Source organism: Ambystoma mexicanum, chromosome 5p (genome assembly GCF_040938575.1).
Source record: "Ambystoma mexicanum isolate Mex_15411 chromosome 5p, UKY_AmexF1_1, whole genome shotgun sequence".
In the NCBI taxonomy this organism is placed as follows: Eukaryota; Metazoa; Chordata; class Amphibia; order Caudata; family Ambystomatidae; genus Ambystoma; species Ambystoma mexicanum.
The window spans coordinates 743,763,076-743,778,118 of record NC_090930.1 but is presented as its reverse complement, the minus strand read 5'-3'; the positions used below and the strand labels follow the sequence as shown (position 1 = coordinate 743,778,118).

At 38.9% G+C, this 15,043-nt stretch overlaps 8 non-coding genes across 8 annotated transcripts; 5 read left to right on the top strand and 3 right to left on the bottom strand.

Annotated features, from left to right (window-relative positions):
- The first annotated feature begins 2,789 nt into the window (after window positions 1-2,789).
- On the top strand, window positions 2,790-2,861 carry TRNAQ-CUG (transfer RNA glutamine (anticodon CUG)). Its single transcript has one exon. It is a non-coding gene; the product is annotated as a tRNA-Gln (tRNA).
- Window positions 2,862-3,774: 913 nt separating this feature from the next.
- Window positions 3,775-3,846, bottom strand: TRNAQ-UUG (transfer RNA glutamine (anticodon UUG)). Its single transcript has one exon. It is a non-coding gene; the product is annotated as a tRNA-Gln (tRNA).
- A 259-nt stretch (window positions 3,847-4,105) lies between these two features.
- Window positions 4,106-4,177, top strand: TRNAQ-CUG (transfer RNA glutamine (anticodon CUG)). Its single transcript has one exon. It is a non-coding gene; the product is annotated as a tRNA-Gln (tRNA).
- Window positions 4,178-5,076: 899 nt separating this feature from the next.
- Window positions 5,077-5,148, bottom strand: TRNAQ-UUG (transfer RNA glutamine (anticodon UUG)). The gene has a single exon. It is a non-coding gene; the product is annotated as a tRNA-Gln (tRNA).
- A 3,672-nt stretch (window positions 5,149-8,820) lies between these two features.
- Window positions 8,821-8,892, top strand: TRNAQ-CUG (transfer RNA glutamine (anticodon CUG)). The gene has a single exon. It is a non-coding gene; the product is annotated as a tRNA-Gln (tRNA).
- A 3,336-nt stretch (window positions 8,893-12,228) lies between these two features.
- TRNAQ-CUG (transfer RNA glutamine (anticodon CUG)) lies at window positions 12,229-12,300 on the top strand. Its single transcript has one exon. It is a non-coding gene; the product is annotated as a tRNA-Gln (tRNA).
- A 1,244-nt stretch (window positions 12,301-13,544) lies between these two features.
- Window positions 13,545-13,616, top strand: TRNAQ-CUG (transfer RNA glutamine (anticodon CUG)). The gene has a single exon. It is a non-coding gene; the product is annotated as a tRNA-Gln (tRNA).
- A 907-nt stretch (window positions 13,617-14,523) lies between these two features.
- Window positions 14,524-14,595, bottom strand: TRNAQ-UUG (transfer RNA glutamine (anticodon UUG)). Its single transcript has one exon. It is a non-coding gene; the product is annotated as a tRNA-Gln (tRNA).
- Between the last annotated feature and the right edge of the window lie 448 nt (window positions 14,596-15,043).

The following is a 15,043-nucleotide window of genomic DNA, read 5'->3' as shown; positions in this document are numbered from 1 at the left end:
GGGCTTTTTCCAATCTTTTCACATCAATGTTGTTTCTGCATGTTCCAGTGAGCAGAGAATCTACTGCACATAGTGTGTACATTTTTCTTTTCATAGAGTTAAGGTTGGACATTATTCATCTGTGGAAAATGTTTCTGAGAGATATCTGGGTGCCCACTCTGATTGACCTTAGGGATTGTACATTAACGATATGTAGTTGCATCACTGTATTGGTATCAGGCACCAAAGTGCATTTAAATGTAATGTCGTGCAGAGAGAGAGAGAGTGTGAAAACGGCTACCTGAGTCGACTGAACTTCTGAATATTAACTCTGTTGAATTGTAATTTGAGAAATTAGAAAATGGAGTGTAGGAGCAAGATAAAGGTTCTACCGAGACTTGAACTCGACTCGTTGGATTCAAAGTCTAAAGTGCTAACCATTACACCATGGAACCCTTGCAAGATGCCCCTGAGAGCGTTGAATCAGAAATGGCAATATAGAGCACATTTACAATTTTTACAGATTCATAGTCCCAATTGACTGATATCATACAAACACAGCAATGTTGTCGATTGACGTTGTGCTATAGCAATCTCTGTGCTTTATAGATCATGTAGATCAAATTCTTCCTCTTGAGGCATATGATTAAGCAATATTAAATATTGTTTCTGACTGCCTCTGTTTTGGCATAATGAAGTTCAGCATTTGCGTACGTATTTAGGTTCCATGGTCTAATGGTTAGTAGGCTGGACTCTGAATTTAGTAATCCGACATGTTATAGCTATATTTTGTTTTCTTTTGGGTGTATTGTCATTTTATGCACATAGATTACCTAGCAGTGGCTTTGATGAATAGTTCAATTTGATAGAAGCTTCCTTTTGAGAATTTGAAAAAAAAAGAATTAAATAGTCTCTCTGGATGACTCTGCTTTGATTTCTATGTGCACATTCCTTTTGCGTTTCAGAGGGATTGACCAACATACACAACAGTGCTTGTAAGACCTCTTCCTCCCTCATGGCATGTAAAGCTAACCTCTCTCCTACCTTGTGTTTTTTTACTTTTTAACGGTCCCTTCCGAGTCATGATCATGTAACTGAATTTACATTTTTAGATTTTAACTGCAGTAGTTGCTTGTTTTTCATTTTTATTTTTTGTGTACGCATACATCCCTTTTTGTGGGGAGGGGGGAGTGATGTCTGTTTACTTATATTAGCTAATATAGGTCATTTTATGTCCGCTTACAATATGTGTCAGGATTTTTTATGTCGTTTCCAATCAATGTCTAATATCAAGTGGTTTGCAGCAGTCATACAAAGGCACTTAACACCCCCAAAACACCTACATAAATTAGAAATACTCCGGAAGAGTACTCAGTTTACGAAAAGGCGGTGAATCCCAAATAGAACTGTAAATGTAAGCTAGCAAGCAGACCGTGCACCCCTGTTTGGAACTATGACCTGTGTGTTGCCCTCTATTAACAGAACAATGTAACTTCAGCCCATGTCACATAAAATAGAAAGTAGAGATTATGCAAATTAACTCCCAGAAGAGCCTGGTGTCACCCCAAAAGGTGTCATGCTTTTCACACCAAGAAACATCCACACATAGATCCCTGAGAACCTCAAAAACGTACAGGAAACCCTGTCCAGCCCTTTGCTCCCAGAGGAGATAAGGTTGAAAAACCACCCTATGTTAAAAGTGTCCATAATCCATGCCAGCTGCCCTGTCTATAGAACCTGGCCGTTCGGGGCCTAGGGGCATGAGAGGAAGGGTTTAACCTGCCTGGGTTCTTGGGCATGGTTTCATCATGCCTCAGTTTACAATGGCACTCTGCCGCTTTGTCAGGCTTTAAAGATGCCTGACTCCTGCAGAGCAAAAGATCTGATTATTTCCTTACATGTTTTGTACGTAAGAATGCGGATGGTGCTCTGAACCTCCTATGGTGGATATTAAGCATGGTATACATACCATAGCATGTAACTGTGCCTACAAATGGAACATTTTGTTCATTTATTAGGGAGTTGTGAAAATGGCAAAATCAAATTGCCATTACTGACACAGACCAGCTGCCGCTGTCCGGACATTTCGTCGAAAGACATTTGGTCGACGTAATTTGGTCGAAAGCCAAATGGTCGATTTTTTTATTTATTTATATATATTTTTTTAGGTTGTAGTTTAGGGAAAAAAAGGGGTTTTTAGAAAAAAAGGGGGTTGGGGGGACCCCCCCAAACACCCCCCACAAAAAAAAAGTGAAAATAAAAAACAAAAGCAATTCGACCATTTGGTTTTCGACCAAATGGTTTCGTCCAAATGTCCTGTCGTCACATTTTTTTCGACTAAATGTCTGGCAACCCAGCTGCCGACTGTTGCTATTGACAGGAGTTCCAGGTGAATAAACTGAGGAGATCACCAGTTCAATTACCTGTGAACGCATTTTGAAGCTCATTCACAACCAGTTCATGCCCGTTCTCTCCATTTTGGCTTTCTGGCTGGCCGAGGGGCCCTTCAGTAATGTTCTTTGCTAACCATTAAACCATGGGCCCCTTGCTGGTGCAACCTGACAGAGTTGTAACAGAAATGAGAATCGGGATCTCATGCATCATTTTAACAAACTCATATTCCTAGCCCACGGATATTATGCAAATGTGGAAATGTTTAGTTGGTTGTTGCGCAATAGCAAACTCTTTGCTTTACAGCTCATTTGGATAGGATTCTTCCTCTGGAGGCATAAGATAAAAGAATATTGCATACATTCTCTAAAAGGCTCTTTTTTTGCTGCAATGACGTTCATCATGTCACTAAGTATGTAGGTTCCATGGTGTAATGGTTAGCACTCTGGACTCTGAATCCAGCGATCCGAGTTAAAATCTCGGTGGGACCTTGGGAATTACTGTGTTTGTTTTCCTCTCAGTGTCTTGTTTTAATAGCAATGACGCTGCTGTGTCGCCCACTTTCATAGCATTATTCCCTGGGTGCATTTGAAAAAAGAAAGATTTTCCATGGATGACGCTCTTTAGCCACAATGAAACCCACCACTTTCTGTGGTGTGAAAGACCCATGGTGTAATGGTAGCACCCTGGAGGTTGAATCCAATAATTTGTATTCAAATCTCTGTAAGAGTTTACCATCAGTCGAACTTTTCCCTTATCGTTTATTGTGGATGTCTTCTTTGAAGAAAGGTATGATCCAACTAAAGTAAGTACATTCACGAATGGGCCCTTGGTCGGTACAAACAGTATTTATACACCTCAGGCCTTTTGTGAATTAAGAAAAGTGTGTTCTTCGTTCTATTTTTCATCTCAAACTGATACCTTCATTTTACAAACATGTAAAGACTGTTAAGACGCTTGATTAATATCATTGATTCTGAATATGGTCGCTTTTCATAGGATTAACCCTTTAACAATTTTGAAAGAGAATGGCGATACAACAGAGCTGCTTTTCCCAAAATGGTATTATTAAAGTTGTTGCTGCATCTTCAAGTAAAAAGAGAATCCATTGGGTCACAGATTGAGCATGTTTCTTAACATTGAGTTAAGTTTGAAAATTTCAAATCTTTTATGTATGTTTCCGATGCAGATCTGCCCATCGACTCAGAATGACCTCACTGTTCATACATTTTTAAAAAATGCATAAAGGTTAAGGTGCTAGGCACAAAAGTGGATTTTTATGAAAAGTTATGCCAGAGAGTGAGAGCGCGAATGAATACCCTACACCACTAACCTTATGAATATTACTATCTTTGGCCTATAATTTAAGACAAAAAGGAGACAAAGTGTGTTAGAGCAAGAGAGAGGTTCCACCGAGACTTGAACTCGGATCGCTGGATTCAAAGTCCAAAGTGCTAACCATTACACCATGGAACCCTTGTTAAGCAGAGCTTCATAAGGGCAATGAGAATATAGGGCACAGTCAAGATTTTTACTGACCTATAGTAAGCGTTTACTGATATTATATCGAAGCAGCACTGTTGCTGTTGGATGCTGTGCAATCGCAAAGTATTGGCTTCATGCCTCATTTGGATCAAATTCTTCCTCTGGAGTCTAATGATATAGTAATATTACATATTTTCTCTGATGTGCTCTGTTTTGCCAGAATGAAGTGCATCATGCTACTGATTATGTAGGTTCCATGGTGTAATGGTTAGCACTCTGGACTCTGAATCCAGCGATCCGAGTTCAAATCTCGCTGGGACCTTGGGGCTGCTACTCTTTTAGAGTTGCCTTTCATTTGCAGATAGATATAACAGCAATAGCTTTGCTTTACAGCCCACTTTGATGGCAGTCTTCTTTGACCAAAGAATATTAATAGTTTCTGGGGATGACGCCAGAAAGAAACTGCCCACTCTCATATCTCCAAAGCTCCAAGTTATAATGGCTATTAAACTGGCTTTTGATCTCAGCGATTTGCATTCAAAGCCCAGGAGGCCCCTAAAATCAGTTGAATTGTTTCCTGATAATTTAGAGTTTATTTCTTCTTTCGAGAAAGGTGTGATCCAAATAAAGTAAGTACATTTAAACAAGGGCACTTGATCAGTAAATGCACTGCTTTCTAGAACTCATAACTCTTGTAAGTTATAAAAAGTTTGCTCTCCATACAGTTTGTCAGCTCAAAGAATTACATGTTTTACACATTTAATAAGACCATCAAATTGCTTGAAACATAGGAATGATTGTGAAAGTGAATATGATTCACCAAAATAATTGTATAACATTTTTTAATGTTAATAAAATAGGGCTTTTTCCAATCTTTTCACATCAATGTTGTTTCTGCATGTTCCAGTGAGCAGAGAATCTACTGCACATAGTGTGTACATTTTTCTTTTCATAGAGTTAAGGTTGGACATTATTCATCTGTGGAAAATGTTTCTGAGAGATATCTGGGTGCCCACTCTGATTGACCTTAGGGATTGTACATTAACGATATGTAGTTGCATCACTGTATTGGTATCAGGCACCAAAGTGCATTTAAATGTAATGTCGTGCAGAGAGAGAGAGAGTGTGAAAACGGCTACCTGAGTCGGCTGAACTTCTGAATATTAACTCTGTTGAATTGTAATTTGAGAAATTAGAAAATGGAGTGTAAGAGCAAGATAATGGTTCCACCGAGACTTGAACTCGGATCGTTGGATTCAAAGTCCAAAGTGCTAACCATTACACCATGGAACCCTTGCTAGATGCACCTGAGAGTGTTGAATCAGAAATGGCAATATAGAGCACATTTACAATTTTTACAGATTCATAGTCCCAATTGATTGATATCATACAAACACAGCGATGTTGTCGATTGACGTTGTGCTATAGCAATCTCTGTGCTTTATAGATCATGTAGATCAAATTCTTCCTCTTGAGGCATATGATTAAGCAATATTAAATATTGTTTCTGACTGCCTCTGTTTTGGCATAATGAAGTTCAGCATTTGCGTAAGTATTTAGGTTCCATGGTCTAATGGTTAGTAGGCTGGACTCTGAATTTAGTAATCCGACATGTTATAGCTATATTTTGTTTTCCTTTGGGTGTATTGTCATTTTATGCACATAGATTTCCTAGCAGTGGCTGTGATGAATAGTTCAATTTGATAGCAGCTTCCTTTCGAGAATTTGAAAAAAAAAGAATTAAATAGTCTCTCTGGATGACTCTGCTTTGATTTCTATGTGCACATTCCTTTTGCGTTTCAGAGGGATTGACCAACATACACAACAGTGCTTGGAAGACCTCTTCCTCCCTCATGGCATGTAAAGCTAACCTCTCTCCTACCTTGTGTTTTTTTACTTTTTAACTTCCCCTTCCGAGTCATGATCATGTAACTGAATTTACATTTTTAGATTTTAACTGCAGTAGTTGCTTGTTTTTCATTTTTATTTTTTGTGTACGCATACATCCCTTTTTGTGGGGAGGGGGGAGTGATGTCTGTTTACTTATATTAGCTAATATAGGTCATTTTATGTCCGCTTACAATATGTGTCAGGATTTTTTATGTCGTTTCCAATCAATGTCTAATATCAAGTGGTTTGCAGCAGTCATACAAAGGCACGTAACACCCCCAAAACACCTACATAAGTTAGAAATACTCCGGAAGAGTACTCAGTTTATGAAAAGGCAGTGAATCTCAAATAGATCTGTAAATGTAAGCTAGCAAGCAGACCGTGCACCCCTGTTTGGAACTATGACCTGTGTGTTGCCCTGTATTAACAGAACAATGTAACTGCAGCCCATGTCACATAAAATAGAAAGTAGAGATTATGCAAATTAACTCCCAGAAGAGCCTGGTGTCACCCCAAAAGGTGTCATGCTTTTCACACCAAGAAACATCCACACATAGATCCTTGCAAACCTCAAAAACGTACAGGAAACCCTGTCCAGCGCTTTGCTCCCAGAGGAGATAAGGTTGAAAAACCACCCTATGTTAAAAGTGTCCATAATCCATGCCAGCTGCCCTGTCTATAGAACCTGGCCGTTCATGTCCGTTTGGGGCCTAGGGGCATGAGTGGAAGGGTTTAACCTGCCTGGGTTCTTGGGCATGGTTTCATCATGCCTCAGTTTACAATAGCACTCTGCCGCTTTGTCAGGCTTTAAAGATGCCTGACTCCTGCAGAGCAAAAGATCTGATTATTTCCTTACATGTTTTGTACGTAAGAATGCGGATGGTGCTCTGAGCCTCCTATGGTGGTGATTAAGCATGGTATACATACCATGGCATGTAACTATGCCTACAAATGGAACATTTTGTTCATTTATTAGGGAAGTGTGAAAATTGCAAAATCAAATTGCCATTACTGACACAGACCAGCTGCCGCTGTCCGGACATTTCGTCGAAAGACATTTGGTCGACGTAATTTGGTCGAAAGCCAAATGGTCGATTTTTTTATTTATTTATATATATATTTTTTAGGTTGTAGTTTAGGGAAAAAAAGGGGTTTTTAGAAAAAAAGGGGGTTGGGGGGACCCCCCCAAACCCCCCCCCCCAAAAAAAAGTGAAAATAAAAAACAAAAGCAATTCGACCATTTGGTTTTCGACCAAATGGTTTCGACCAAATGTCCCGTCGACAAATTTCTTTCGGCAAAATGTCTGGCAACCCAGCTGCCGACTGTTGCTATTGACAGGAGTTCCAGGTGAATAAACTGAGGAGATCACCAGTTCAATTACCTGTGAACGCATTTTGAAGCTCATTCACAACCATTTCATGCCCGTTCTCTCCATTTTGGCTTTCTGGCTGGCCGAGGGGCCCTTCAGTAATGTTCTTTGCTAACCATTACACCATGGGCCCCTTGCTGGTGCAACCTGACAGAGTTGTAACAGAAATGAGAATCGAGATCTTATGCATCATTTTAACAAACTCATATTCCTAGCCCACGGATATTATGCAAATGTGGAACTGTTTAGTTGGTTGTTGCGCAATAGCAAACTCTTTGCTTTACAGCTCTTTGGATAGGATTCTTCCTCTGGAGGCATAAGATAAAAGAATATTGCATACATTCTCTAAAAGGCTCTTTTTTTGCTGCAATGATGTTCATCATGGCACTAAGTATGTAGGTTCCATGGTGTAATGGTTAGCACTCTGGACTCTGAATCCAGCGATCTGAGTTAAAATCTCGGTGGGACATTAGGAATTACTGTGTTTGTTTTCCTCTCAGTGTCTTGTTTTAATAGCAATGGCGCTGCTGTGTCACCCACTTTCATAGCATTATTCCCTGGGTGCATTTGAAAAAAGAAAGATTTTCCATGGATGACGCTCTTTAGCCACAATGAAACCCACCACTTTCTGTGGTGTGAAAGACCCATGGTGTAATGGTAGCACCCTGGAGGTTGAATCCAATAATTTGCATTCAAATCTCTGTAAGAGCTTACCATCAGTCGAACCTTTCCCTTATCGTTTATTGTGGATGTCTTCTTTGAAGAAAGGTATGATCCAACTAAAGTAAGTACATTCACGAATGGGCCCTTGGTCGGTACAAACAGTATTTATACACCTCAGGCCTTTTGTGAATTAAGAAAAGTGTGTTCTTCGTTCTATTTTTCATCTCAAACTGATACCTTCATTTTACAAACATGTAAAGACTGTTAAGACGCTTGATTAATATCATTGATTCTGAATATGGTCGCTTTTCATAGGATTAACCCTTTAACAATTTTGAAAGAGAATGGCGATACAATAGAGCTGCTTTTCCAAAAATGGTATTATTAATGTTGTTGCTGCATCTTCAAGTAAAAAGAGAATCCATTGGGTCACAGATTGAGCATGTTTCTTAACATTGAGTTAAGTTTGAAAATTTCAAATCTTTTATGTATGTTTCCGATTCAGATCTGCCCATCGACTCAGAATGACCTCACTGTTCATACATTTAAAAAAATGCATAAAGGTTAAGGTGCTAGGCACAAAAGTGGATTTCTATGAAAAGTTATGCCAGAGATTGAGAGCGAAAATGAATACCCTACACCACTAACCTTATGAATATTACTATCTTTGGCCTATAATTTAAGACAAAAAGGAGACAAAGTGTGTTAGAGCAAGAGAGAGGTTCCACCGAGACCTATCGCTAGATTCAAAGTCCAAAGTGCTAACCATTACACCATGGAACCCTTGTTGAGCAGAGCTTCATAAGGGCAATGAGAATATAGGGCACAGTCAAGATTTTTACTGACCTATAGTAAGCGTTTACTGATATTATATCGAAGCAGCACTGTTGCTGTTGGATGCTGTGCAATCGCAAAGTATTGGCTTCATGCCTCATTTGGATCAAATTCTTCCTCTGGAGTCTAATGATATAGGAATATTACATATTTTCTCTGATGTGCTCTGTTTTGCCAGAATGAAGTGCATCATGCTACTGATTATGTAGGTTCCCTGGTGTAATGGTTAGCACTCTGGACTCTGAATCCAGCGATCCGAGTTCAAATCTCGGTGGGACCTTGGGGCTGCTTCTCTTTTAGAGTTGCCTTTCATTTGCAGATAGATATAACAGCAATAGCTTTGCTTTACAGCCCACTTTGATGGCAGTCTTCTCTGACCAAAGAATATTAATAGTTTCTGGGGATGACTCTCTTTTGCCACAAAGAAACTGCCCACTCTCATATCTCCAAAGCTCCAAGGTATAATGGCTATTAAACTGGCTTTTGATCTCAGCGATTTGCATTCAAAGCCCAGGAGGCCCCTAAAATCAGTTGAATTGTTTCCTGATAATTTAGAGTTTATTTCTTCTTTCGAGAAAGGTGTGATCCAAATAAAGTAAGTACATTTAAACAAGGGCACTTGATCAGTAAATGCACTACTTTCTAGAACTCAAAACTCTTGTAAGATATAAAAAGTTTGCTCTCCATACAGTTTGTCAGCTCAAAGAATTACATTTTTTACACATTTAATAAGACCATCAAATTGCTTGAAACATAGGAATGATTGTGAAAGTGAATATGATTCACCAAAATAATTGTATAACATTTTTTAATGTTAATAAAATAGGGCTTTTTCCAATCTTTTCACATCAATGTTGTTTCTGCATGTTCCAGTGAGCAGAGAATCTACTGCACATAGTGTGTACATTTTTCTTTTCATAGAGTTAAGGTTGGACATTATTCATCTGTGGAAAATGTTTCTGAGAGATATCTGGGTGCCCACTCTGATTGACCTTAGGGATTGTACATTAACGATATGTAGTTGCATCACTGTATTGGTATCAGGCACCAAAGTGCATTTAAATGTAATGTCGTGCAGAGAGAGAGAGAGTGTGAAAACGGCTACCTGAGTCGACTGAACTTCTGAATATTAACTCTGTTGAATTGTAATTTGAGAAATTAGAAAATGGAGTGTAAGAGCAAGATAAAGGTTCTACCGAGACTTGATCTCGACTCGTTGGATTCAAAGTCTAAAGTGCTAACCATTACACCATGGAACCCTTGCAAGATGCCCCTGAGAGCGTTGAATCAGAAATGGCAATATAGAGCACATTTACAATTTTTACAGATTCATAGTCCCAATTGACTGATATCATACAAACACAGCAATGTTGTCGATTGACGTTGTGCTATAGCAATCTCTGTGCTTTATAGATCATGTAGATCAAATTCTTCCTCTTGAGGCATATGATTAAGCAATATTAAATATTGTTTCTGACTGCCTCTGTTTTGGCATAATGAAGTTCAGCATTTGCGTAAGTATTTAGGTTCCATGGTCTAATGGTTAGTAGGCTGGACTCTGAATTTAGTAATCCGACATGTTATAGCTATATTTTGTTTTCTTTTGGGTGTATTGTCATTTTATGCACATAGATTACCTAGCAGTGGCTTTGATGAATAGTTCAATTTGATAGCAGCTTCCTTTTGAGAATTTGAAAAAAAAAGAATTAAATAGTCTCTCTGGATGACTCTGCTTTGATTTCTATGTGCACATTCCTTTTGCGTTTCAGAGGGATTGACCAACATACACAACAGTGCTTGTAAGACCTCTTCCTCCCTCATGGCATGTAAAGCTAACCTCTCTCCTACCTTGTGTTTTTTTACTTTTTAACGGTCCCTTCCGAGTCATGATCATGTAACTGAATTTACATTTTTAGATTTTAACTGCAGTAGTTGCTTGTTTTTCATTTTTATTTTTTGTGTACGCATACATCCCTTTTTGTGGGGAGGGGGGAGTGATGTCTGTTTACTTATATTAGCTAATATAGGTCATTTTATGTCCGCTTACAATATGTGTCAGGATTTTTTATGTCGTTTCCAATCAATGTCTAATATCAAGTGGTTTGCAGCAGTCATACAAAGGCACTTAACACCCCCAAAACACCTACATAAGTTAGAAATACTCCGGAAGAGTACTCAGTTTACGAAAAGGCGGTGAATCCCAAATAGAACTGTAAATGTAAGCTAGCAAGCAGACCGTGCACCCCTGTTTGGAACTATGACCTGTGTGTTGCCCTCTATTAACAGAACAATGTAACTTCAGCCCATGTCACATAAAATAGAAAGTAGAGATTATGCAAATTAACTCCCAGAAGAGCCTGGTGTCACCCCAAAAGGTGTCATGCTTTTCACACCAAGAAACATCCACACATAGATCCCTGAGAACCTCAAAAACGTACAGGAAACCCTGTCCAGCCCTTTGCTCCCAGAGGAGATAAGGTTGAAAAACCACCCTATGTTAAAAGTGTCCATAATCCATGCCAGCTGCCCTGTCTATAGAACCTGGCCGTTCGGGGCCTAGGGGCATGAGAGGAAGGGTTTAACCTGCCTGGGTTCTTGGGCATGGTTTCATCATGCCTCAGTTTACAATGGCACTCTGCCGCTTTGTCAGGCTTTAAAGAAGCCTGACTCCTTCAGAGCAAAAGATCTGATTATTTCCTTACATGTTTTGTACGTAAGAATGCGGATGGTGCTCTGAACCTCCTATGGTGGATATTAAGCATGGTATACATACCATAGCATGTAACTGTGCCTACAAATGGAACATTTTGTTCATTTATTAGGGAGTTGTGAAAATGGCAAAATCAAATTGCCATTACTGACACAGACCAGCTGCCGCTGTCCGGACATTTCGTCGAAAGACATTTGGTCGACGTAATTTGGTCGAAAGCCAAATGGTCGATTTTTTTATTTATTTATATATATTTTTTTAGGTTGTAGTTTAGGGAAAAAAAGGGGTTTTTAGAAAAAAAGGGGGTTGGGGGGACCCCCCCAAACACCCCCCACAAAAAAAAAAAGTGAAAATAAAAAACAAAAGCAATTCGACCATTTGGTTTTCGACCAAATGGTTTCGTCCAAATGTCCTGTCGACACATTTTTTTCGACTAAATGTCTGGCAACCCAGCTGCCGACTGTTGCTATTGACAGGAGTTCCAGGTGAATAAACTGAGGAGATCACCAGTTCAATTACCTGTGAACGCATTTTGAAGCTCATTCACAACCAGTTCATGCCCGTTCTCTCCATTTTGGCTTTCTGGCTGGCCGAGGGGCCCTTCAGTAATGTTCTTTGCTAACCATTAAACCATGGGCCCCTTGCTGGTGCAACCTGACAGAGTTGTAACAGAAATGAGAATCGGGATCTCATGCATCATTTTAACAAACTCATATTCCTAGCCCACGGATATTATGCAAATGTGGAACTGTTTAGTTGGTTGTTGCGCAATAGCAAACTCTTTGCTTTACAGCTCATTTGGATAGGATTCTTCCTCTGGAGGCATAAGATAAAAGAATATTGCATACATTCTCTAAAAGGCTCTTTTTTTGCTGCAATGACGTTCATCATATCACTAAGTATGTAGGTTCCATGGTGTAATGGTTAGCACTCTGGACTCTGAATCCAGCGATCCGAGTTAAAATCTCGGTGGGACCTTGGGAATTACTGTGTTTGTTTTCCTCTCAGTGTCTTGTTTTAATAGCAATGACGCTGCTGTGTCGCCCACTTTCATAGCATTATTCCCTGGGTGCATTTGAAAAAAGAAAGATTTTCCATGGATGACGCTCTTTAGCCACAATGAAACCCACCACTTTCTGTGGTGTGAAAGACCCATGGTGTAATGGTAGCACCCTGGAGGTTGAATCCAATAATTTGCATTCAAATCTCTGTAAGAGCTTACCATCAGTCGAACCTTTCCCTTATCGTTTATTGTGGATGTCTTCTTTGAAGAAAGGTATGATCCAACTAAAGTAAGTACATTCACGAATGGGCCCTTGGTCGGTACAAACAGTATTTATACACCTCAGGCCTTTTGTGAATTAAGAAAAGTGTGTTCTTCGTTCTATTTTTCATCTCAAACTGATACCTTCATTTTACAAACATGTAAAGACTGTTAAGACGCTTGATTAATATCATTGATTCTGAATATGGTCGCTTTTCATAGGATTAATCCTTTAACAATTTTGAAAGAGAATGGCGATACAATAGAGCTGCTTTTCCCAAAATGGTATTATTAATGTTGTTGCTGCATCTTCAAGTAAAAAGAGAATCCATTGGGTCACAGATTGAGCATGTTTCTTAACATTGAGTTAAGTTTGAAAATTTCAAATCTTTTATGTATGTTTCCGATGCAGATCTGCCCATCGACTTAGAATGACCTCACTGTTCATACATTTTAAAAAAATGCATAAAGGTTAAGGTGCTTTGCACAAAAGTGGATTTTTATGAAAAGTTATGCCAGAGAGTGAGAGCGAAAATGAATACCCTACACCACTAACCTTATGAATATTACTATCTTTGGCCTATAATTTAAGACAAAAAGGAGACAAAGTGTGTTAGAGCAAGAGAGAGGTTGCACTGAGACTTGAACTCGGATCACTGGATTCAAAGTCCAAAGTGCTAACCATTACACTATGGAACCCTTGTTGAGCAGAGCTTCATAAGGGCAATCAGAATATAGGGCACAGTCAAGATTTTTACTGACCTATGGTAAGCGTTTACTGATATTATATCGAAGCAGCACTGTTGCTGTTGGATGCTGTGCAATCGCAAAGTATTGGCTTCATGCCTCATTTGGATCAAATTCTTCCTCTGGAGTCTAATGATATAGGAATATTACATATTTTCTCTGATGTGCTCTGTTTTGCCAGAATGAAGTGCATCATGCTACTGATTATGTAGGTTCCATGGTGTAATGGTTAGCACTCTGGACTCTGAATCCAGCGATCCGAGTTCAAATCTCAGTGGGACCTTGGGGCTGCTTCTCTTTTAGAGTTGCCTTTCATTTGCAGATAGATATAACAGCAATAGCTTTGCTTTACAGCCCACTTTGATGGCAGTCTTCTTTGACCAAAGAATATTAATAGTTTCTGGGGATGACTCTCTTTTGCCACAAAGAAACTGCCCACTCTCATATCTCCAAAGCTCCAAGGTATAATGGCTATTAAACTGGCTTTTGATCTCAGCGATTTGCATTCAAAGCCCAGGAGGCCCCTAAAATCAGTTGAATTGTTTCCTGATAATTTAGAGTTTATTTCTTCTTTCGAGAAAGGTTTGATCCAAATAAAGTAAGTACATTTAAACAAGGGCACTTGATCAGTAAATGCACTACTTTCTAGAACTCATAACTCTTGTAAGTTATAAAAAGTTTGCTCTCCATACAGTTTGTCAGCTCAAAGAATTACATTTTTTACACATTTAATAAGACCATCAAATTGCTTGAAACATAGGAATGATTGTGAAAGTGAATATGATTCACCAAAATAATTGTATAACATTTTTTAATGTTAATAAAATAGGGCTTTTTCCAATCTTTTCACATCAATGTTGTTTCTGCATGTTCCAGTGAGCAGAGAATCTACTGCACATAGTGTGTACATTTTTCTTTTCATAGAGTTAAGGTTGGACATTATTCATCTGTGGAAAATGTTTCTGAGAGATATCTGGGTGCCCACTCTGATTGACCTTAGGGATTGTACATTAACGATATGTAGTTGCATCACTGTATTGGTATCAGGCACCAAAGTGCATTTAAATGTAATGTCGTGCAGAGAGAGAGAGAGTGTGAAAACGGCTACCTGAGTCGACTGAACTTCTGAATATTAACTCTGTTGTATTGTAATTTGAGAAATTAGAAAATGGAGTGTAAGAGCAAGATAATGGTTCCACCGAGACTTGAACTCAGATCATTGGATTCAAAGTCCAAAGTGCTAACCATTACGCCATGGAACACTTGCGAGATGCACCTGAGAGCGTTGAATCAGAAATGGCAATATAGAGCACATTTACAATTTTTACAGATTCATAGTCCCAATTGACTGATATCATACAAACACAGCAATGTTGTCGATTGACGTTGTGCTATAGCAATCTCTGTGCTTTATAGATCATGTAGATCAAATTCTTCCTCTTGAGGCATATGATTAAGCAATATTAAATATTGTTTCTGACTGCCTCTGTTTTGGCATAATGAAGTTCAGCATTTGCGTAAGTATTTAGGTTCCATGGTCTAATGGTTAGTAGGCTGGACTCTGAATTTAGTAATCCGACATGTTATAGCTATATTTTGTTTTCCTTTGGGTGTATTGTCATTTTATGCACAAAGATTTCCTAGCAGTGGCTGTGATGAATAGTTCAATTTGATAGCAGCTTCCTTTCAAGAATTTGAAAAAAAAAGAAT